The sequence below is a fragment of the Perissodus microlepis genome, unplaced genomic scaffold, assembly GCF_051167445.1.
Source record: "Perissodus microlepis isolate ML-2025 ecotype Zambia unplaced genomic scaffold, ASM5116744v1 scaffold_56, whole genome shotgun sequence".
NCBI classification, from domain to species: domain Eukaryota; kingdom Metazoa; phylum Chordata; class Actinopteri; order Cichliformes; family Cichlidae; genus Perissodus; species Perissodus microlepis.
Genome location: NW_028182078.1, coordinates 19,990 through 43,097, shown reverse-complemented (window position 1 = coordinate 43,097; position 23,108 = coordinate 19,990). Strand labels below are relative to the sequence as shown.

General features: G+C 36.8%; 2 long non-coding RNA genes across 7 annotated transcripts; one reads left to right on the top strand and one right to left on the bottom strand.

The window, feature by feature from the left end:
* Positions 1–7,391: 7,391 nt before the first annotated feature.
* On the top strand, positions 7,392–13,725 carry LOC146360477 (uncharacterized). 5 transcript variants are annotated; one of them, XR_014799705.1, is made up of 5 exons: positions 7,392–8,232; positions 10,065–10,837; positions 11,328–11,484; positions 11,737–12,072; positions 12,215–13,023. It is a non-coding gene; the product is annotated as an uncharacterized LOC146360477 (long non-coding RNA). The 5 variants fall into 5 exon arrangements; XR_014799706.1 differs by lacking the exon at positions 7,392–8,232 and having other exon boundaries at positions 9,893–10,837; positions 11,737–11,845; positions 11,951–12,072; positions 12,215–13,725; XR_014799707.1 differs by lacking the exon at positions 7,392–8,232 and having other exon boundaries at positions 9,893–10,458; positions 10,613–10,837; positions 12,215–13,028.
* Positions 13,726–15,132: 1,407 nt separating this feature from the next.
* LOC146360476 (uncharacterized) lies at positions 15,133–18,081 on the bottom strand. Of its 2 annotated transcripts, XR_014799709.1 has the most exons (4): positions 17,666–18,081; positions 16,782–16,939; positions 16,299–16,356; positions 15,133–15,350 (listed from the first exon to the last, which is right to left on the bottom strand). It is a non-coding gene; the product is annotated as an uncharacterized LOC146360476 (long non-coding RNA). The 2 variants fall into 2 exon arrangements; XR_014799708.1 differs by having other exon boundaries at positions 16,782–18,081.
* Between the last annotated feature and the right edge of the window lie 5,027 nt (positions 18,082–23,108).

The following is a 23,108-nucleotide window of genomic DNA, read 5'->3' as shown; positions in this document are numbered from 1 at the left end:
AATGATTGTCTCTAAAAATGGGCTCCTGCACGCTTGCAGACATTTTTCCATCACAACTTATGGATGATGAAGGATTTGATTAAAGCTGTGAAACATTACTGATAAACTTCATGTGATGTTGCATTAAAGCCAATTTTCTATTAAAATCAGGGTCTTTTCTAACTGACCTCTGACCTTTGAGCAGTAGTGTGTACTGTATGCTTGTATGTAACTGTATCTGACCTGGATTTTATCACCAGTTTCAAATAAGAATCTTCTTTAAAGTCTGTCTTTCAATACAAATGAAGTTAAACTTTATCAAGGCTGATGGTAAACTGTCCCTAACAAGTCCACTTTATTGCGTGCTCATTGACTTTCTCCTATCAGAGCTGTTTAACAAGTCCACTTTATACATGCTTATTAATCTATCACGCTTATCAGTGGCTCATGGTTGCTTAAAGCCTATGTCTGAACTTGACCACAGAGCCAGAGCATCGTTCAATCTTGGCAACAGCTCCAGGATGACAAACTCCACTTTCTCTGCATCAAGACAGCTCATAACTTTTTAACAGTCTCTCCTGATAGTCTCATATCATCTGCTCTAATCAATAACCATACACTATCATTACAATGTAGACTACAGCTCAAAAGTCTGAGGTGAATTAGAAATGTCTTGTTTTCAGAATAGACTCAAATTTGGTTTCAGATTGAATCACAGCAATTTATCAAAAATAATCATATAAATGCTTAATATTAACACTGATCACAAATCATGAATGATTTTTAATAGAATATCTACAGAGGTGTTCAGAGACCCATTTTCAGCAATAATCCCTCCTGTGTTCAGTGGTACATTGTCTTATCTAATGCAAGCTTAACACATTAAAGCCAAACTTATCACTCAAAACAGCTTTTTAAGAGATTTTAGCACAAACTGAAACTATTGTGGTGATTAAAGAAACAATAAATGTGTCTGGATCATCCCAGTGTTTGTTTTTAACCTCATGAAACCAAGTTTCCATTTTCCTCTAAAGGGGCTGCAACACCCAGCTGCACAAAACCTTCACTTTTTTTTAACAGTTTCACTGTTTTAATATTTTTCATTTCTTACAATCAGAATTCTCCAATAGATTTTTAGAAGAAATTCTTTTTTCTTTCATGCATCACCAACTGACCCTTTTATGTTAACGTCTCAATCTCCAGCCTAACCTCATTGAATTTTGCTTAGCAAAGTACTTTTCAACTAATAATTAGTAAGATTATATTTCTTATCATCTGTTGGTCGTCTGACCTGATAAACTTCTATGAGCATTATAACACAGGAATGATTGTCTCTAAAATGGGCTCCTGCACGCTTGCAGACATTTTTCCATCACAACTTATGGATGATGAAGGATTTGATTAAAGCTGTGAAACATTACTGATAAACTTCATGTGATGTTACATTAAAGCCAATTTTCTATTAAAATCAGGGTCTTTTCTAACTGACCTCTGACCTTTGAGCAGTAGTGTGTACTGTATGCTTGTATGTAACTGTATCTGACCTGGATTTTATCACCAGTTTCAAATAAGAATCTTCTTTAAAGTCTGTCTTTCAATACAAATGAAGTTAAACTTTATCAAGGCTGATGGTAAACTGTCCCTAACAAGTCCACTTTATTGCGTGCTCATTGACTTTCTCCTATCAGAGCTGTTTAACAAGTCCACTTTATACATGCTTATTAATCTATCACGCTTATCAGTGGCTCATGGTTGCTTAAAGCCTATGTCTGAACTTGACCACAGAGCCAGAGCATCGTTCAATCTTGGCAACAGCTCCAGGATGACAAACTCCACTTTCTCTGCATCAAGACAGCTCATAACTTTTTAACAGTCTCTCCTGATAGTCTCATATCATCTGCTCTAATCAATAACCATACACTATCATTACAATGTAGACTACAGCTCAAAAGTCTGAGGTGAATTAGAAATGTCTTGTTTTCAGAATAGACTCAAATTTGGTTTCAGATTGAATCACAGCAATTTATCAAAATAATCATATAAATGCTTAATATTAACACTGATCACAAATCATGAATGATTTTTAATAGAATATCTACAGAGGTGTTCAGAGATCCATTTTCAGCATTAATCCCTCCTGTGTTCAGTGGTACATTGTCTTATCTAATGCAAGCTTAACACATTAAAGCCAAACTTATCACTCAAAACAGCTTTTTAAGAGATTTTAGCACAAACTGAAACTATTGTGGTGATTAAAGAAACAATAAATGTGTCTGGATCATCCCAGTGTTTGTTTTTAACCTCATGAAACCAAGTTTCCATTTTCCTCTAAAGGGGCTGCAACACCCAGCTGCACAAAACCTTCACTTTTTTTAACAGTTTAACTATTTGAATATTTTTCATTTCTTACAATCAGAATTCTCCAATAGATTTTCAGAAGAAATTTTTTTTTTTCATGCATCACCAACTGACCCTTTTATGTTAACGTCTCAATCTCCAGCCTAACCTCATTGAATTTTTCTTAGCAAAGTACTTTTCAACTCTAATAATTAGTAAGATTATATTTCTTATCATCTGTTGGTCGTCTGACCTGATAAACTTCAATGAGCATTATAACACAGGAATGATTGTCTCTAAAAATGGGCTCCTGCACGCTTGCAGACATTTTTCCATCACAACTTATGGATGATGAAGGATTTGATTAAAGCTGTGAAACATTACTGATAAACTTCATGTGATGTTACATTAAAGCCAATTTTTTATTAAAATCAGGGTCTTTTCTAACTGACCTCTGACCTTTGAGCAGTAGTGTGTACTGTATGCTTGTATGTAACTGTATCTGACCTGGATTTTATCACCAGTTTCAAATAAGAATCTTCTTTAAAGTCTGTCTTTCAATACAAATGAAGTTAAACTTTATCAAGGCTGATGGTAAACTGTCCCTAACAAGTCCACTTTATTGCGTGCTCATTGACTTTCTCCTATCAGAGCTGTTTAACAAGTCCACTTTATACATGCTTATTAATCTATCACGCTTATCAGTGGCTCATGGTTGCTTAAAGCCTATGTCTGAACTTGACCACAGAGCCAGAGCATCGTTCAATCTTGGCAACAGCTCCAGGATGACAAACTCCACTTTCTCTGCATCAAGACAGCTCATAACTTTTTAACAGTCTCTCCTGATAGCCTCATATCATCTGCTCTAATCAATAACCATACACTATCATTACAATGTAGACTACAGCTCAAAAGTCTGAGGTGAATTAGAAATGTCTTGTTTTCAGAATAGACTCAAATTTGGTTTCAGATTGAATCACAGCAATTTATCAAAAATAATCATATAAATGCTTAATATTAACACTGATCACAAATCATGAATGATTTTTAATAGAATATCTACAGAGGTGTTCAGAGACCCATTTTCAGCAATAATCCCTCCTGTGTTCAGTGGTACATTGTCTTATCTAATGCAAGCTTAACACATTAAAGCCAAACTTATCACTCAAAACAGCTTTTTAAGAGATTTTAGCACAAACTGAAACTATTGTGGTGATTAAAGAAACAATAAATGTGTCTGGATCATCCCAGTGTTTGTTTTTAACCTCATGAAACCAAGTTTCCATTTTCCTCTAAAGGGGCTGCAACACCCAGCTGCACAAAACCTTCACTTTTTTTTAACAGTTTCACTGTTTTAATATTTTTCATTTCTTACAATCAGAATTCTCCAATAGATTTTTAGAAGAAATTCTTTTTTTTCATGCATCACCAACTGACCCTTTTATGTTAACGTCTCAATCTCCAGCCTAACCTCATTGAATTTTGCTTAGCAAAGTACTTTTCAACTCTAATAATTAGTAAGATTATATTTCTTATCATCTGTTGGTCGTCTGACCTGATAAACTTCAATGAGCATTATAACACAGGAATGATTGTCTCTAAAAATGGGCTCCTGCACGCTTGCAGACATTTTTCCATCACAACTTATGGATGATGAAGGATTTGATTAAAGCTGTGAAACATTACTGATAAACTTCATGTGATGTTACATTAAAGCCAATTTTTTATTAAAATCAGGGTCTTTTCTAACTGACCTCTGACCTTTGAGCAGTAGTGTGTACTGTATGCTTGTATGTAACTGTATCTGACCTGGATTTTATCACCAGTTTCAAATAAGAATCTTCTTTAAAGTCTGTCTTTCAATACAAATGAAGTTAAACTTTATCAAGGCTGATGGTAAACTGTCCCTAACAAGTCCACTTTATTGCGTGCTCATTGACTTTCTCCTATCAGAGCTGTTTAACAAGTCCACTTTATACATGCTTATTAATCTATCACGCTTATCAGTGGCTCATGGTTGCTTAAAGCCTATGTCTGAACTTGACCACAGAGCCAGAGCATCGTTCAATCTTGGCAACAGCTCCAGGATGACAAACTCCACTTTCTCTGCATCAAGACAGCTCATAACTTTTTAACAGTCTCTCCTGATAGCCTCATATCATCTGCTCTAATCAATAACCATACACTATCATTACAATGTAGACTACAGCTCAAAAGTCTGAGGTGAATTAGAAATGTCTTGTTTTCAGAATAGATTCAAATTTGGTTTCAGATTGAATCACAGCAATTTATCAAAATAATCATATAAATGCTTAATATTAACACTGATCACAAATCATGAATGATTTTTAATAGAATATCTACAGAGGTGTTCAGAGACCCATTTTCAGCAATAATCCCTCCTGTGTTCAGTGGTACATTGTCTTATCTAATGCAAGCTTAACACATTAAAGCCAAACTTATCACTCAAAACAGCTTTTTAAGAGATTTTAGCACAAACTGAAACTATTGTGGTGATTAAAGAAACAATAAATGTGTCTGGATCATCCCAGTGTTTGTTTTTAACCTCATGAAACCAAGTTTCCATTTTCCTCTAAAGGGGCTGCAACACCCAGCTGCACAAAACCTTCACTTTTTTTAACAGTTTAACTATTTGAATATTTTTCATTTCTTACAATCAGAATTCTCCAATAGATTTTCAGAAGAAATTTTTTTTTTTCATGCATCACCAACTGACCCTTTTATGTTAACGTCTCAATCTCCAGCCTAACCTCATTGAATTTTGCTTAGCAAAGTACTTTTCAACTAATAATTAGTAAGATTATATTTCTTATCATCTGTTGGTCGTCTGACCTGATAAACTTCAATGAGCATTATAACACAGGAATGATTGTCTCTAAAAATGGGCTCCTGCACGCTTGCAGACATTTTTCCATCACAACTTATGGATGATGAAGGATTTGATTAAAGCTGTGAAACATTACTGATAAACTTCATGTGATGTTACATTAAAGCCAATTTTCTATTAAAATCAGGGTCTTTTCTAACTGACCTCTGACCTTTGAGCAGTAGTGTGTACTGTATGCTTGTATGTAACTGTATCTGACCTGGATTTTATCACCAGTTTCAAATAAGAATCTTCTTTAAAGTCTGTCTTTCAATACAAATGAAGTTAAACTTTATCAAGGCTGATGGTAAACTGTCCCTAACAAGTCCACTTTATTGCGTGCTCATTGACTTTCTCCTATCAGAGCTGTTTAACAAGTCCACTTTATACATGCTTATTAATCTATCACGCTTATCAGTGGCTCATGGTTGCTTAAAGCCTATGTCTGAACTTGACCACAGAGCCAGAGCATCGTTCAATCTTGGCAACAGCTCCAGGATGACAAACTCCACTTTCTCTGCATCAAGACAGCTCATAACCTTTTAACAGTGTCTCTCTGTCCTCATACTTCTATATATTCTTCTGTAATAGATAACTATACGCTATCATTGTAATCAATCTACACCACAGCTCAAAAGTTTGAAGTCAATTTTCACCTGGTTTATAACCATGTGATCGGTCCACACATCAGTGTCTAAAAAAACGCTCATTTTTATCTGTGTCTACCATCAAAATTTGAGTTGATTGCAAACTCTCCCTAACAAGTTCACTTTATTGCGTGCTCATCAATCTCCTCTACAGCTCAGCTAACTGAAGTCAGTTAGAAACGTCTTTTTATCTTAAAAAAAACAAGATTCTTTTTTATATTTTGTAAATTGGTTTTGAATCCAAATAAATATAATTGCTTAAAACTTGCATTGATCACCAATTATGATTAATGTTTGATAAAACATTAGCTGGTGTATGGATGCAACAATAATGGTGGTGTGTGGATTACAACAATAATAGCGAGTGTGCAGATTATATTACCTATCCTCAGTTTATCACATTAAATCTCATCTTACTAGTGACCCAGTAGCTTTTCCAAATACAGCTGCACTAACCAACATCATTTTTTCAAGTAATATAAAAATCGTTTTTATTTATTACCTTTTTAAACATCCCATTTTTTCTTTCTAATGTCATTAAATCAAGTTTGCCCATTTTTATAAAACATTTGGACCTCCACATCTTTTTAGCGTTCAGTTATTTCCTCAGTGTCACACATGGATTAGTTTTCGTCTCTTTCAATAAGAAAGTCAAATCTTCAGACCTTAAAGCAATCTTTGTTTCTTTCAATCATCTTAATATTTTTAATCTCCTGTAATATAATTGCAGTTAACCAGAGCTTAGCTACTCTGATCTACAGTGATTTTGGGGGTTTGGATTTGTTTTTCACAGGTGCAGAGCCTTTTTCTACAAAATTATGAATAAACTGCATTTTTTAAAAGTACCATTAATCATGTAGACTGACAAGTAACTAAACATGTAACACAGTGATCAGTAGAGAAGAAAGAAAATAACCCATTTACACATTTCTAGTTCAGATCAAAATTATTGTTCTGATTAAGGAAACAGTAAATTTGGCCACGTTATTGTCCTGATCCTCCAATTTTCCCTTTTCAATGTGAAAAAATTCAACTTTTTTTTTTTTTTTTAATAAAAGCAGATGCACACCCAGATATTTCTTACAGTAAGAATCCTCCAACAACCTTTCAAAAGAAACATTTTTTGTCTTTCCTCAATTTTGAGAGCAACTGAACCCACAAACCTGAAGCTCGAGACCCCAAACTAACCAAATGTAATGTTTCCTTAATCAGCACAGTCATTTTTAACTTTTTGTGTGTTATGTTTACTCACAGTTTTGATGCTTGCTTCTTCGACTTGATCCATGATTAGCTTTTCACCGTCGCTCTGCTGTTTTCTCTCTCCTCATGCTTCTCCTTCATGCGTCCTGTCCTCAAATATAATCCAACCTGCCTCCTTGTTTCCTCCTTGACTTGTATTAGCAAAATTTCCAGGTAAATTAAGAGAAATCCAAAAAAGTTTTCCTGTTTCAAAAGCTCTTCCAGTTGCCTGTCTTCTTGTCCTCCTTCAAATGTGCATTTTTTGACTTATGTATTTATTTGAATTCATATTGCCATGACAACATAGCACAGAGCATCATGGTAGTTTAAAGCAGGTGGTTCTGTCCTCTGCAGAAATGCTGGTGTTCCATAGTGATGTAGAAGTATGTTAATAGTCTTGAAACAGACACTCACTGATCCGGTAAGAGCAGGAATTTAACTACAAACCCTCATAGTCCCCATCAGTATTCTTCATTTTGCTCTGCAGCAATGGTCACAGTGGCTGCTTTAAGTACGTTTGCCCCATAGAAATCCACTGATGTTCAGTGAGTCCCTTTGATACATATTTAGACCTTCATAATTTTCAGGGTGCATGAGTGTTATATCTCCATCTCATCCTAAACATTTTACCAACCAACACGTTCTCACTCCCAACTCGTCAAACGTGTGACGCATGGTCAGGCTCCCTCTGCTTCACTTATTGACATGCAGGGTCCTCTCATTGAATACTATAGAGCTCCCTTAACGTTGCTTATTGACGACAAGAGATTGCCGCGGAAGAGCCTGTTGTCCGTATATTTATATATTTCCGAAATCACATTGTAGTGACGTATACTGAACACAATAAATTATATAATGTAAACAACTACCTGGAAAAACAGGTAGAACGATACTTTTGTATCGTTTATTGCATTTATGGAGGGAGTGATGTATGCTGGGTAATGGCACAGCTAGCGACTGGGTGACTTTATTCACCCGCTTCGGATGTTATCAGTCCATACAATGGGCGTTATTAGCACAAATCAGTCCCATAGATATGGGCCATCTCCTGCTAGATTGTTCAGAAGGTTGTTCTCATCCATCCAGATGGAGGATCCAGAATCCACTCTGGCTGGAATCCGGTGGATACAGCAGTGTGTACAGGTAAGACCATTTAAACAGACAGCATTTATAGAATGACTATTAAAAGTCAGCCAGTGTCAGTAATGTTAATGTGCTTATGTTAGTAATACACCGAGTGCTAATATAACAGCTTGTAGATATTATTACGTGTTTTACCGTCTTTATGGTGCTAGCTTAAAGTTACGGTGTAAACGTTAGCTTATATTGTAGTAAAGCTGTTACTGTTTAAACGATGTTAGCACAGAAATATTAGCTTCTGTCATGACTGATGAAGTTACTAGTTAATAAAGTTTTCAGTAAAGTGTTTAATCGCAGCCACAGATTGACAGCAAATATCTCGATTAGCTTCAGTGCATCTATAATAAATATGTGCAAGTTTCAGTGCTTCGTTTAAACTGTATGATACTTATACTGACCCAAGGTCAGTGTAAAATACAATCCTAGCTGTGTGAACAAAGCCTGGCTCCTTTAATCCTGCATGACAAACCTCAGAATGCAGGTTATTATTACTCTTTCCTGCTGGCACACCTGTCACACCTGAGAGTCAGCTAGAAACTCACAGTGACGTGGACATCATGCAAAGACTGCCAGACTCTGTAATACTGCAAATGATCAGTGACTCATGTTAACACTAAACTTTAAACGGTATCTCTGTGTCTCTCTGTGTGTGCTGAACATTTAGGATTGAGTCAGGCTGCATCAGCTGAAGCTGTTATTTGTATATATCAGTATTTTTTTAATTCAGGTGTGGGGAAAATACGTAAGACTGCAGTGAAGCGATGTACCAGATTAATCCCTGGCCAAAGGTATCGTACTTAAATCAGACTACTGATCCAGCCACATCAGCCTTTTGTGAGGTCTGTTTAAAGTAGACTAAAAATGAACTGCAGGTTCCTGAGAGGTGGACTGTGAGCACAGAAACACATGTTCATACATACAGCTGCAGCAAACTTACATTAATTTTAAATAGATTTGTTACTCTGATGTCTGTCTCTGTGTTTGTCCTCTGACAGACTGGTGACCTGTCCAGGTGTGCTCTACCTATGACTACTGGGACAGGCTCTAGCCTCTGTAAAAGAAATTTTCTGTTATTCTCATTTAAAGTATTTAAGTGCTTATGCATATGCTTAGTTGTGACACTGTTATAGACTGTTCAGTGAAAGTTTCTAAAACTAGATGAACTTACTTCAGCGTCAGCAGTTTGAGAAAACAACTCCCTTTACAGGTGCTGATAAGGCCAAGGGCACAAAACAGCATAACCATTGATCCGTTAGGTTTCATAGCGAGACACGTGAAGTGTGGTAGGATCAGTTTGTAACTTCCTCCCTCTTCCTTGGAATGCATAAAGGAGTAGGAGCACAACTTCTGTGGCAGCGCTGACATGACTGAACTGTGATGTTTGATGTGTGTTGGCGCAGTAATAAATAGCTTGATCACAGCTCTTTCTGTGTTGCAGACTTTATTTAAAAAATTCCACGACACCCCCCACCCTCCCACTGTGAACCTGAATTGAATATTCAGAAGACATTTGTTTAAATAGTTCTACAAATCTGAGCTGTTGGTGTGTCCTTGGATTGTGTGGTAATAATATTAGAGCTAGCAATCTTTCTTACTGAATCTCTACTATGAGTCATGTTACCTGAGATTAATTCTATGTTTACCTGTCATCCTGGACAAATGTGCTGTGTGAAGGAAATTAAATTAAATCAGATCTGAACTGCGTACATTTAAGGAACCTGTTCATATTTAATTGAAATATGAACCAGTGATTTTTTGATTGCTGATTCCAAGAGAGTCTTTGTGGAAATCCTGTTTGGCTTTTTGTTATTTTAATTCTCTTCTCTGTTTTCCAGAACAGTTCTCCACAGTCGCTGTCCACATGGGTCAGTGGGACCAAGAAGCACTCTGCTAATGTGTGGACTCTGACCAGCAACATCCAGCAAGACCCAGACAGCGTTTTCTATCTCCCAGCTGGAGTTTTTTGTTTGTCTGTGACTGGAGAGTCAGATTTTTGTTGAGCTTCACACTTGCAGAGGTAAGTCAGTTTGCAGAGATCCCTCCCACCCTGGCTTTTATGTCCTAGATTTCTTATCTGAAACAGTAATATTTCAGTGACTGCTGCTTATACCACAGGTTAATACACGCTACTGATCCCTGATAGGAGAATCATCAATTTTGGCAACAAAGAAGCCTGGTGGATGTTTGTTTGCAGTCTGATGATGGGACATCATGCTCTGCATCTTCAAAGTTTGCCCCCTCATTATTATTCATACCCAGTAATGTGAAGTATGCTTATATCTACTATAACTGAACCAACCTGGTGCTCTTCATTTATGGAGGCTGTTGAGTCTGAATGTTGGATGTTGTGTATCTCGTGTTCTCTGGGCTTCGTTGTCCTCAGTCTTTTTGCAGGATCAGAAAACAAAACCAGGAGGCGTGTAAATGTTTCTTCTCCATGATGTTTCTTCAAATGTTTCTTCTGGATGATGATAAGACTGTGACACGGGATGCCACCTTTGGTCTTGTGATGAAGCAAAGCTCAGGAAGAAGTGGGATTAAATGGTACCCACATGTGTGCTGCTGAGAAGGATGTACAGGGGCACCTGCAGCCAAATCCAAGCTTCAGGTTAGTTGTAGTTGCAGAACGCTATAGGACTGAGACAGCTGAGGCATCAAATGTTTGATTAAACGGATGAAAAAGAGAAGTTTTTTCCCTATAATTATCACTTCTTAAAATCTGTAGCAACTTCAAGTCTGTCAGCGTGCTGAGCATGCTCAGAATGTGACAATATATTTTTGTTCAATATTTAATTTCTTTCAGTTGCAATTGTTAAATGAAAAAAAAATATATATATATTCTTATAATTTAGCAAACTAATTTATCAAAAAATATATATACATATATCTGTATTAGTTTTAATAAATTAATTTGACACCTGTATTGAAAATACCATATTGTATTCATACAGAATCAGTATGGTATCATTGTTTGTCTGCTCACTGATTGTTGAAACTAAGAGCTACTTTGATCTGTTTAGATCTAAAGTATCCAAAGTTGAGCTCTAATGTTTCTTCACCCCTGTGTGTGTGATATCTGATTTCCTACATGCTGGCAGAGCAGCAGTTTGTGCTCACAGATGGTGACGGTGTGGAGAGACGGTGGTGTTTCCTCAGAAGAACCAGCAGAGTCACAAAGGACACCAGTCCATCTCACCACCTTGACTTGCTGACTGATGTTCGTCTGCACTGCACAGAGGAAATCAACTGACCGAGGTTTGTCCAGTGACGTGTTATGAAATGTATATTTGTTTTATGCTTACAGATATGTTTTTCTTGACAGAGGCTCTGCAGAGGTTAGACAAAGCAGAGAAAATATGTGCTTTACATTTTACTGTGATTTATTGAGATATTTGTTGCCTGATGTTCAGCAGGAATGGAGAAATAGAATCAAAGGGAGATGTTTTTGATGTTTTTGTAATGATGTAAGTAAATCTTCAATATTATTTATTTGCTTGGTTATATTAGGAGTGTTTCTGAGTGAGGGGGAGAGGAGTCATCATCCAGTTTAAGTGACGTAGATCAGTGGATACACTTGTCTCCCCTTTAAAGGAGACAATCCAAGTCATCCTTAAATGTTAGTGCTTTCAAATACACAAACATTTTTAAAGGACAAAAATGAACATCCAACTTTGACTGTAATACAAAATAAATCTTTGCATGTGTGTTTTCAAACTCTCAGATGGGCAGGATATCAGTCTTGGACTGTCTAACCTGCCGGAGCAGCACTGAATGACCACCACACATGAGCATGTTCCTGCAACATTCAGCATCTGATCTGTCATCTGTGTGCTTCTGCTTTTGGTAAGTAGAGTTACCCAACTCCAGTAACTCTAAACACATGCCATCCATTTCTAACGGCCTGGTTACTTCCTGTCAGTTACTTTAGAAACCATGTGGTCACCTGACCTAACACTGTTTCTTCTTCTTCCCCTTAATGTTCAAGTGTCAAATGTCCAACAGCTGGAGAGGAAACTACACCAGTGTACTGGGATGTTTCAGCAACACGTGCCAGATGCTGTTCCTTCATGGTGACATCACCAGAGACAGCCCCACCCACCTAAGGACCTCGCCATTGATCATGATGATTATAATGATGACAGCGAGCGGAACTAAGACTGTAAAAATCCACGACCACAATTTTTCTTTCTAATTATTAATGAATACTGAGAGCCTCTTTCTGTGTTTTGTCTGTTTTGGGGTTGTTGTTTTTTACCTCATTTGTTACTAACAAAGTTCACCAAACTCACACAGTTTACATTCTGTATGTTTCCATCTTTACCAGCCACACTCTAACTGCATTTAAGAAAATAATCCTTAGAAATCGTCGTTTTTCTCTTTCGTAATTGATGATAATTCAGTGAATATACTGCGCTGCTTCCTTTTATTGCGTCACACATTGCTTTAAGTTTTTCAGTGTCCAGTTATTTTTTACGGCTGTTTGAATTCTCTGTATGTTTGACCCTGTAGACTGTTTGATGGACTGCTTGTCTTCCTGTTTGTTACCGCCGCCTGTTTTTGACTAAAGATTTGGATTTCTGACTTCAACACAGCCTCTGCGTGTCCTCCCTTTGTGTCCTCTTCCTCTGTGAATGTGTTGCATGTGTCACAGATTCATTTTATTAACAGTTTTCACACAGTGAGTTGCATCAGCATTCATCCACAGCACATTTCAGAAGGATTCAGATTAATACAGTGATCTTATAGTCAGAATTATCCTGACAGACTGCCACTGTAAATTATCTTTCATCAGGTAAATTTTCAAATAAAGTTCAGTATTTCAAAGCAGGAGTTATGAAGAATCATACTGGCATTAGGACTAATAATATGTACTTACAAAGTCAAAGTTTTTTAATTATGCTAGAATACTGGAAGACAATCAACTTTTAGTGTTTTCCGCATATTAATTATTCTGAAATAGAGATGGTGACCCTAACCGTACAGAAGCACACTAAACAACTGACAATCTAACAGACATCATTGGCCTGAGCTGTCATGCACAGTGAGTCTGATCCTTTGCTGTGAGAGTCTGACAAGCATGTTTCTGGTCAGTTTGGAAGAAATAATATCACAATGTTGATCTTTTTTTCCAATATTCCTTCTCTTTTACAACATAAACTGTGATCAAAGCTACTTATGTTCACAGCATGTAATAATACTGACAGTCCAGGGCATTGTGGTCTGTTGAGCTAGGGTTAGGGTTAGCAATTCAGACATATGTAATCAATATTAAACGTCTCTGACGTGGGCCACTGTCCGCAGTGTTGGGAAATCCATACCAGGCTGGAACGAGTCAAGGTAGGTGAGCATCCACGAGAAGACACAGCAGATGCATCCTACTAATACTGACAGGACCAGGAGACTCCAGAAACCGAGCATCTTCTCTTCAGTGCCATCCTCTCCTGTCACCCTCTCTGCCCGCAGCTCTTTGAGTATGGGGTAGATAAGGGCGCAGAGAAAGCCTTATTACTAATTTGTATTATAATTCAATTTTCATGAAATATTCATATTCAGTATTGGTCCTTTTATATTATAACCACGTATCCACCCAGGCTCATGGTAGGGCAGGGCTCTGTCCTGGGATGCTTGAGTACAAGGTAATGTACACCCTGACCAGGTATCCAGTCTGTCAGAATTGTTTTCAATATTTGGTTCAAAAACATGAGTGACAACAAAAATCCAACTAGGATTCTTGCATATGATGAATGAAGTCTGTCTTTGACTGTATTGTCCAGCTGATCCATCAAACCCCCAGCAGGTGAACCTTATTCATGACATAACACGGCAACAATGTAAAAAATTAAACAGCAACAGTCTAAATGTAAAGTGCATTCTAAACTCCTCTTCAATAAATTATATGCAAAGAGTCATTCAGGACTGTAAAACGTGAACTACAGAACCCAGAGTATTCATCATTAAATCTCTGGTTGCTTCATTTTTCTATCTATCCTATATCAGATACTTTAAAGGTTAGGTTAGGTAAAGTTGCATTCTCATGGTGAGGCAAAGTGCTTTATGTGTATGTGTGCGTGTCATGAACGGCTATAAAAGGCCTATAATTAAAGAACAAAGCGGGGTTTGAGTTCGAGTTGCGGCAGACTGTCACTACTTGTAAATGGAACGCAGCCTTCCTACGGCGGACAGCTAATAACAGGAATCGGACGCGGTCCACCCAAGTCCACAGCAACCACCATAGCAACCGCCTAGCATGACCTTAAAAACATATTCTGTCTTCATAACTATCAAAAACATGAAATGGTTTGCAAAGTGTTTAAGTGTTACAGCTGCAGAGAGCTATGGCGGTATCTTTGGAAGCTGTTTACATAGCTAATAATATACGATGTAACCATGGAGACAGTCAGTCACGTGAGTTAGCGGTGCATGTTTACTACAGTGAATAAGGTGATTGCGTGCACAGCGTCCACACGCTGCAGGGGGTAAAGACATTACTTCAATATTGTTTTATATTGATATATATTTGCCTTCTGTTGACCATCACCTCAGGTTCACCATTACAGTTTCAGCATACAGATGCACACTGTCTAAATATCAACACATTCAAAAACTTATGTCTCAGAAATAAGCACAGCTGTTCATGTTTGTCATTAGAGTTTTATTTGTAAGAAAATTATGAACTTCATATTGTGTATCAAATAAAAGAACATTTCACAACTCTGAGTCAACAGAAACAGGTAACAGAAATGTCTCTAATGTAGACATGTACAGTGTAGTGTAAGCATTAAAAGATCATAAAGGAAAAACTAACATTTATGTGAAACTAATTGCAATAAAAAAAAATGAACAGGTGGTTTATAGATGTAAAAGAAAGAATCTGAAAACAACACTTTTTTGGTCTAAGTGATCAAAGTAGAAAACAGAACTGATGTTCAAAAACAAACCGTAGCTGCACTAATATTACACATCTCCATTGTTGTGGTGAACAGACATGTTGCTTTTAAAACCACATGCAGTGTGTGACCGTGACTGTTCACTGAGACCATGAACGCCACTTCGCTGAAGCCTTCGCCTTCTTCTTCTTCTTCTAAAATGGAAGCAGAAGGAGCACGAGCTGCTTTGATCTACTGAAAGGAAAAAGCAGAACATCTGAGCTGAAACCAGTCAGCTGAAATCATTAAGACAGGAACAATCATTCAATGCAGTGTCTCAGGTGGCTTAGCCTGTTACAACTGTTGATACAAGCTAAATACGGTTAACACACAGTGTCAGGGAGCTCCAGTGTGGGAACTAGTGGCTTTAGGTTTGTAGTCATTTAACTTTCATCCATTCATTCATTTAATTCAGGAGGAAGAAATGTCAGGTTGATGCAGGCTGGTTACATGCATTTGGTCCCATGCTGTCTTTAACTAAATGACTTGGTTCATTTTATGGCTGGGCTGTACGTGGGGTTATATCATGTTATTTGGGCAGGAGTACCTGTCCCCTGTTAGACTTAGAAAGTTTCTCCATAAGTAGAGTTTCTAACTCTTCTAGCACATCTGTTGCTGACAGCTTTTTGGTGGCTCTTTTTACCCCACACTGGTTGTGAGTGTGTAAATAGCCCCACTAGTTCTTTTGGGTTGCAGTTAACTTGGGAGGAAGAGGTAGGTCTGCCATGACTAGATGAATAACAATTATCTGGGATACATAAATTTCATAATGCATGCATATATCTCTCTAAACCTGGCCTGAGGGCTGCCATTTTTTACATTCAGTTATTTCTTTGTTGAATCTAAATAATGAATGTGTTACAGTTAAACTGACACTGATCAGTGTAAATGGCTCATTGGGACACAGAAACCTTTAAATTAAACCCTATCACCTGATATCGAGTGTCAAACAATATCAAAGCTGTAAAAGCTGTTTACAGTCAGAATTTATAAAGCTATGATTGTAAATAAATTCAAACAAGTGAGCTTTTCTCTTTGTGCTGAATATCAACACTGTGATTTCTTAGACTGCAAGCTTTACTTTAGCACAACCAGTTGTAGAAGCTGCCACTCCAAATGTCTTTTGATAGCAAGAAAAAATACCTTTTCAGTACACGGCCTGAAGTTCTTCTCTGACATCTTCTGCAATCGGCTTTGTCTGCTGGTTTGAAGACAATAAACCACAAAAAGATGATTTAGTCACTTTGTCTGCGTCATGCAGCTCGAATGTGTCGTGTAACGATGTTGAATAGCCGTCGTTATCCCTCTGCTGTGTCAGTAGGATTGTACTGTACAGCATCTCATTGATATGTGAGGAATGCTAATGTAACACGATAACAGACTTCCATCATTAAAACATAAAGGACAGGAGATATTTACATATTTTTATATTTATATTACATTTTATAGCTGACGGATATTACTAAATAGATAGAATTTACTAAATAGCTGGATGAACATGAAAAATATGTCTATAATAACAAATGACCATGAGAGCCAGTAGAATTAATTCAACTGGACACTCAAAAGATGTCCTTAAATGCTCTTTAAGTGGCAGAACAAACGAACAAACAGTTAATTGCTTACTTGAGATGAAATCTGCTCAGCTACTTTGAAAACAGCTTCTAAGTGGTTCCTCCTTTAACAGGATGACTGCTCAGGGGTAAGGCCATCATGCAATCCAGCAACCTTTATGGTTCTGCTTTGATTCACCAGGAACTATTAGGGAAACCTTCCAGCGCCTCCTGTGAAAGACACAGGCATAAACACACAAACATTTATTAACATGTTCCACAGTCTTCCAGTTTGATTTTCTCATCCTGTGGACAACAACGTACATGGATGCAGGTTTATTGTTAACTTTTGTAAGGTTTATTTAGTGAACATATCCAGCTGCAGCTCCACTGTGATCCTGAACTGGATAAGCACTTAAGAAAATGTGTCAATAAATGGACATACATCAACTTACTATATTTATCCAAACAGACGGGACCAATAATGCTTCACTGAGTTAGAGACTTTAACAGTCTCTTCTATGTAAGAATGTCTCGTGCTGATATACCTGCAAACTTGACAACAAAGGTTTTTCAGACTACATTTAGCTGTCCTCTATGTCAGCTCACACAATCACATTCATGTCACACTTATTTCTGCTTTCCCATTTTATAATTATTACTTACATTTTGATTAGATACCTTGAGTTTGTAAATGATCAGATTACATAATTGGAATACAATGTATCCAATTCAGGGTTGCGGGAGGATGAAGCCTATCCCAGCTGATACAGGACAAAGACAGGCTGCCAGTTTATTGCAGGGCTAACACAATATGTGTAACAGAAAATCCACTTAAATGTTTGATATTTCTTATAATAATCATAATTATGACTATTATTTAAAGGTTTCTTTATAAATACATTTTGATTTTTTATAACACCTAAAATCCAAACCTGAGCTGTTTCAGATTCTGACCTCTGACCTCAGTGACCTGGCTGTGTCCTCACTGCAGCTCCCTCTTGGAAGTACGTCTGCTTCTTGTCTACCCCCAGTGTTGACCGCCTGCCCTTGATATCACGTACTGTACCTGAGGAACAAAAAAGGACAAACACTTGCCTTCATTTAAGAAGTACATTCATACAGAGGTAATCTATGGAAACACACTAGTTCACCCTTTGGGAGAAATCAGTTCCTGTGAAACATTTCTGTAAATGAACATCATGTGGAGAATGAATGAAATGAGTTCTTCAGGTGACTCAGCAGACCCACACTGACAAATGAAATCTAGTTAAACTATTAAGCATATTTGCTCTTCTGAAATCTGTGTTAAACAACAACAAACATAAATTAGTAACAAAAATACAGCTGAGTAGAGGCTTTACAAACCACCAGCAGCCATAATGCAAAATTTTAATCTTCAAATGTTTCTGAGCCGTCTTCAACCTGCTTTTAACACATTAAAGTCCCACAGTCAATGCAGCCTGACTCAATCCTAGATGTTCAGCACACAGAGACACAGAGGTACTGTTTAAAGTTTAGTGTTAACATGAGTCACTGATCATTTGCAGTATTACAGAGTCTGGCAGTCTTTGCATGATGTCCACGTCACTGTAAGTTTCTAGCTGACTCTCAGGTGTGACAGGTGTGCCAGCAGGAAAGAGTAATAATAACCTGCATTCTGAGGTTTGTCATGCAGGATTAAAGGAGCCAGGCTTTGTTCACACAGCTAGGATTGTATTTTACACTGACCCTGGATCAGTATAAGTATCATACAGTTTAAACGAAGCACTGAAACTTGCACATATTTATTATAGATGCACTGAAGCTAATCGAGATATTTGCTGTCAATCTGTGGCTGCGATTAAACACTTTACTGAAAACTTTATTAACTAGTAACTTCATCAGTCATGACAGAAGCTAATATTTCTGTGCTAACATCGTGTAAACAGTAACAGCTTTACTACAATATAAGCTAACGTTTACACCGTAACTTTAAGCTAGCACCATAAAGACGGTAAAACACGTAATAATATCTACAAATGCATCTTAAAGCTGTTATATTAGCACTCGGTGTATTACTAACATAACCACATTAACATTACTGACACTCGCTGACTTTTAATAGTCATTCTATAAATACAATGTGATTTCGGAAATATATAAATATACGGACAACAGGCTCTTCCGCGGCAATCTCTTGTCGTCAATAAGCAACGTTAAGGGAGCTCTATAGTATTCAATGAGAGGACCCTGCACGTCAATAAGTGAAGCAGAGGGAGCCTGACCATGCGTCACACGTTTGACGAGTTGGGAGTGAGAACGTGTTGGTTGGTAAAATGTTTAGGATGAGATGGAGATATAACACTCATGCACCCTGAAAATTATGAAGGTCTAAATATGTATCAAAGGGACTCACTGAACATCAGTGGATTTCTATGGGGCAAACGTACTTAAAGCAGCCACTGTGACCATTGCTGCAGAGCAAAATGAAGAATACTGATGGGGACTATGAGGGTTTGTAGTTAAATTCCTGCTCTTACCGGATCAGTGAGTGTCTGTTTCAAGACTATTAACATACTTCTACATCACTATGGAACACCAGCATTTCTGCAGAGGACAGAACCACCTGCTTTAAACTACCATGATGCTCTGTGCTATGTTGTCATGGCAATATGAATTCAAATAAATACATAAGTCGAAAAATGCACATTTGAAGGAGGACAAGAAGACAGGCAACTGGAAGAGCTTTTGAAACAGGAAAACTTTTTTGGATTTCTCTTAATTTACCTGGAAATTTTGCTAATACAAGTCAAGGAGGAAACAAGGAGGCAGGTTGGATTATATTTGAGGACAGGACGCATGAAGGAGAAGCATGAGGAGAGAGAAAACAGCAGAGCGACGGTGAAAAGCTAATCATGGATCAAGTCGAAGAAGCAAGCATCAAAACTGTGAGTAAACATAACACACAAAAAGTTAAAAATGACTGTGCTGATTAAGGAAACATTACATTTGGTTAGTTTGGGGTCTCGAGCTTCAGGTTTGTGGGTTCAGTTGCTCTCAAAATTGAGGAAAGACAAAAAATGTTTCTTTTGAAAGGTTGTTGGAGGATTCTTACTGTAAGAAATATCTGGGTGTGCATCTGCTTTTATTTAAAAAAAAAAAAAAAGTTGAATTTTATTTAGTCACATTGAAAAGGGAAAATTGGAGGATCAGGACAATAACGTGGCCAAATTTACTGTTTCCTTAATCAGAACAATAATTTTGATCTGAACTAGAAATGTGTAAATGGGTTATTTTCTTTCTTCTCTACTGATCACTGTGTTACATGTTTAGTTACTTGTCAGTCTACATGATTAATGGTACTTTTAAACAATGCAGTTTATTCATAATTTTGTAGAAAAAGGCTCTGCACCTGTGAAAAACAAATCCAAACCCCCAAAATCACTGTAGATCAGAGTAGCTAAGCTCTGGTTAACTGCAATTATATTACAGGAGATTAAAAATATTAAGATGATTGAAAGAAACAAAGATTGCTTTAAGGTCTGAAGATTTGACTTTCTTATTGAAAGAGACGAAAACTAATCCATGTGTGACACTGAGGAAATAACTGAACGCTAAAAAGATGTGGAGGTCCAAATGTTTTATAAAAATGGGCAAACTTGATTTAATGACATTAGAAAGAAAAAATGGGATGTTTAAAAAGGTAATAAATAAAAACGATTTTTATATTACTTGAAAAAATGATGTTGGTTAGTGCAGCTGTATTTGGAAAAGCTACTGGGTCACTAGTAAGATGAGATTTAATGTGATAAACTGAGGATAGGTAATATAATCTGCACACTCGCTATTATTGTTGTAATCCACACACCACCATTATTGTTGCATCCATACACCAGCTAATGTTTTATCAAACATTAATCATAATTGGTGATCAATGCAAGTTTTAAGCAATTATATTTATTTGGATTCAAAACCAATTTACAAAATATAAAAAAGAATCTTGTTTTTTTTAAGATAAAAAGACGTTTCTAACTGACTTCAGTTAGCTGAGCTGTAGAGGAGATTGATGAGCACGCAATAAAGTGAACTTGTTAGGGAGAGTTTGCAATCAACTCAAATTTTGATGATAGACACAGATAAAAATGAGCGTTTTTTTAGACACTGATGTGTGGACCGATCACATGGTTATAAACCAGGTGAAAATTGACTTCAAACTTTTGAGCTGTGGTGTAGATTGATTACAATGATAGCGTATAGTTATCTATTACAGAAGAATATATAGAAGTATGAGGACAGAGAGAAACTGTTAAAAGGTTATGAGCTGTCTTGATGCAGAGAAAGTGGAGTTTGTCATCCTGGAGCTGTTGCCAAGATTGAACGATGCTCTGGCTCTGTGGTCAAGTTCAGACATAGGCTTTAAGCAACCATGAGCCACTGATAAGCGTGATAGATTAATAAGCATGTATAAAGTGGACTTGTTAAACAGCTCTGATAGGAGAAAGTCAATGAGCACGCAATAAAGTGGACTTGTTAGGGACAGTTTACCATCAGCCTTGATAAAGTTTAACTTCATTTGTATTGAAAGACAGACTTTAAAGAAGATTCTTATTTGAAACTGGTGATAAAATCCAGGTCAGATACAGTTACATACAAGCATACAGTACACACTACTGCTCAAAGGTCAGAGGTCAGTTAGAAAAGACCCTGATTTTAATAGAAAATTGGCTTTAATGTAACATCACATGAAGTTTATCAGTAATGTTTCACAGCTTTAATCAAATCCTTCATCATCCATAAGTTGTGAAGGAAAAATGTCTGCAAGCGTGCAGGAGCCCATTTTTAGAGACAATCATTCCTGTGTTATAATGCTCATTGAAGTTTATCAGGTCAGACGACCAACAGATGATAAGAAATATAATCTTACTAATTATTAGTTGAAAAGTACTTTGCTAAGCAAAATTCAATGAGGTTAGGCTGGAGATTGAGACGTTAACATAAAAGGGTCAGTTGGTGATGCATGAAAAAAAAAAATTTCTTCTGAAAATCTATTGGAGAATTCTGATTGTAAGAAATGAAAAATATTCAAATAGTTAAACTGTTAAAAAAAAGTGAAGGTTTTGTGCAGCTGGGTGTTGCAGCCCCTTTAGAGGAAAATGGAAACTTGGTTTCATGAGGTTAAAAACAAACACTGGGATGATCCAGACACATTTATTGTTTCTTTAATCACCACAATAGTTTCAGTTTGTGCTAAAATCTCTTAAAAAGCTGTTTTGAGTGATAAGTTTGGCTTTAATGTGTTAAGCTTGCATTAGATAAGACAATGTACCATTGAACACAGGAGGGATTATTGCTGAAAATGGGTCTCTGAACACCTCTGTAGATATTCTATTAAAAATCATTCATGATTTGTGATCAGTGTTAATATTAAGCATTTATATGATTATTTTTGATAAATTGCTGTGATTCAATCTGAAACCAAATTTGAGTCTATTCTGAAAACAAGACATTTCTAATTCACCTCAGACTTTTGAGCTGTAGTCTACATTGTAATGATAGTGTATGGTTATTGATTAGAGCAGATGATATGAGGCTATCAGGAGAGACTGTTAAAAAGTTATGAGCTGTCTTGATGCAGAGAAAGTGGAGTTTGTCATCCTGGAGCTGTTGCCAAGATTGAACGATGCTCTGGCTCTGTGGTCAAGTTCAGACATAGGCTTTAAGCAACCATGAGCCACTGATAAGCGTGATAGATTAATAAGCATGTATAAAGTGGACTTGTTAAACAGCTCTGATAGGAGAAAGTCAATGAGCACGCAATAAAGTGGACTTGTTAGGGACAGTTTACCATCAGCCTTGATAAAGTTTAACTTCATTTGTATTGAAAGACAGACTTTAAAGAAGATTCTTATTTGAAACTGGTGATAAAATCCAGGTCAGATACAGTTACATACAAGCATACAGTACACACTACTGCTCAAAGGTCAGAGGTCAGTTAGAAAAGACCCTGATTTTAATAGAAAATTGGCTTTAATGCAACATCACATGAAGTTTATCAGTAATGTTTCACAGCTTTAATCAAATCCTTCATCATCCATAAGTTGTGATGGAAAAATGTCTGCAAGCGTGCAGGAGCCCATTTTTAGAGACAATCATTCCTGTGTTATAATGCTCATTGAAGTTTATCAGGTCAGACGACCAACAGATGATAAGAAATATAATCTTACTAATTATTAGAGTTGAAAAGTACTTTGCTAAGAAAAATTCAATGAGGTTAGGCTGGAGATTGAGACGTTAACATAAAAGGGTCAGTTGGTGATGCATGAAAAAAAAAATTTCTTCTAAAAATCTATTGGAGAATTCTGATTGTAAGAAATGAAAAATATTAAAACAGTGAAACTGTTAAAAAAAAGTGAAGGTT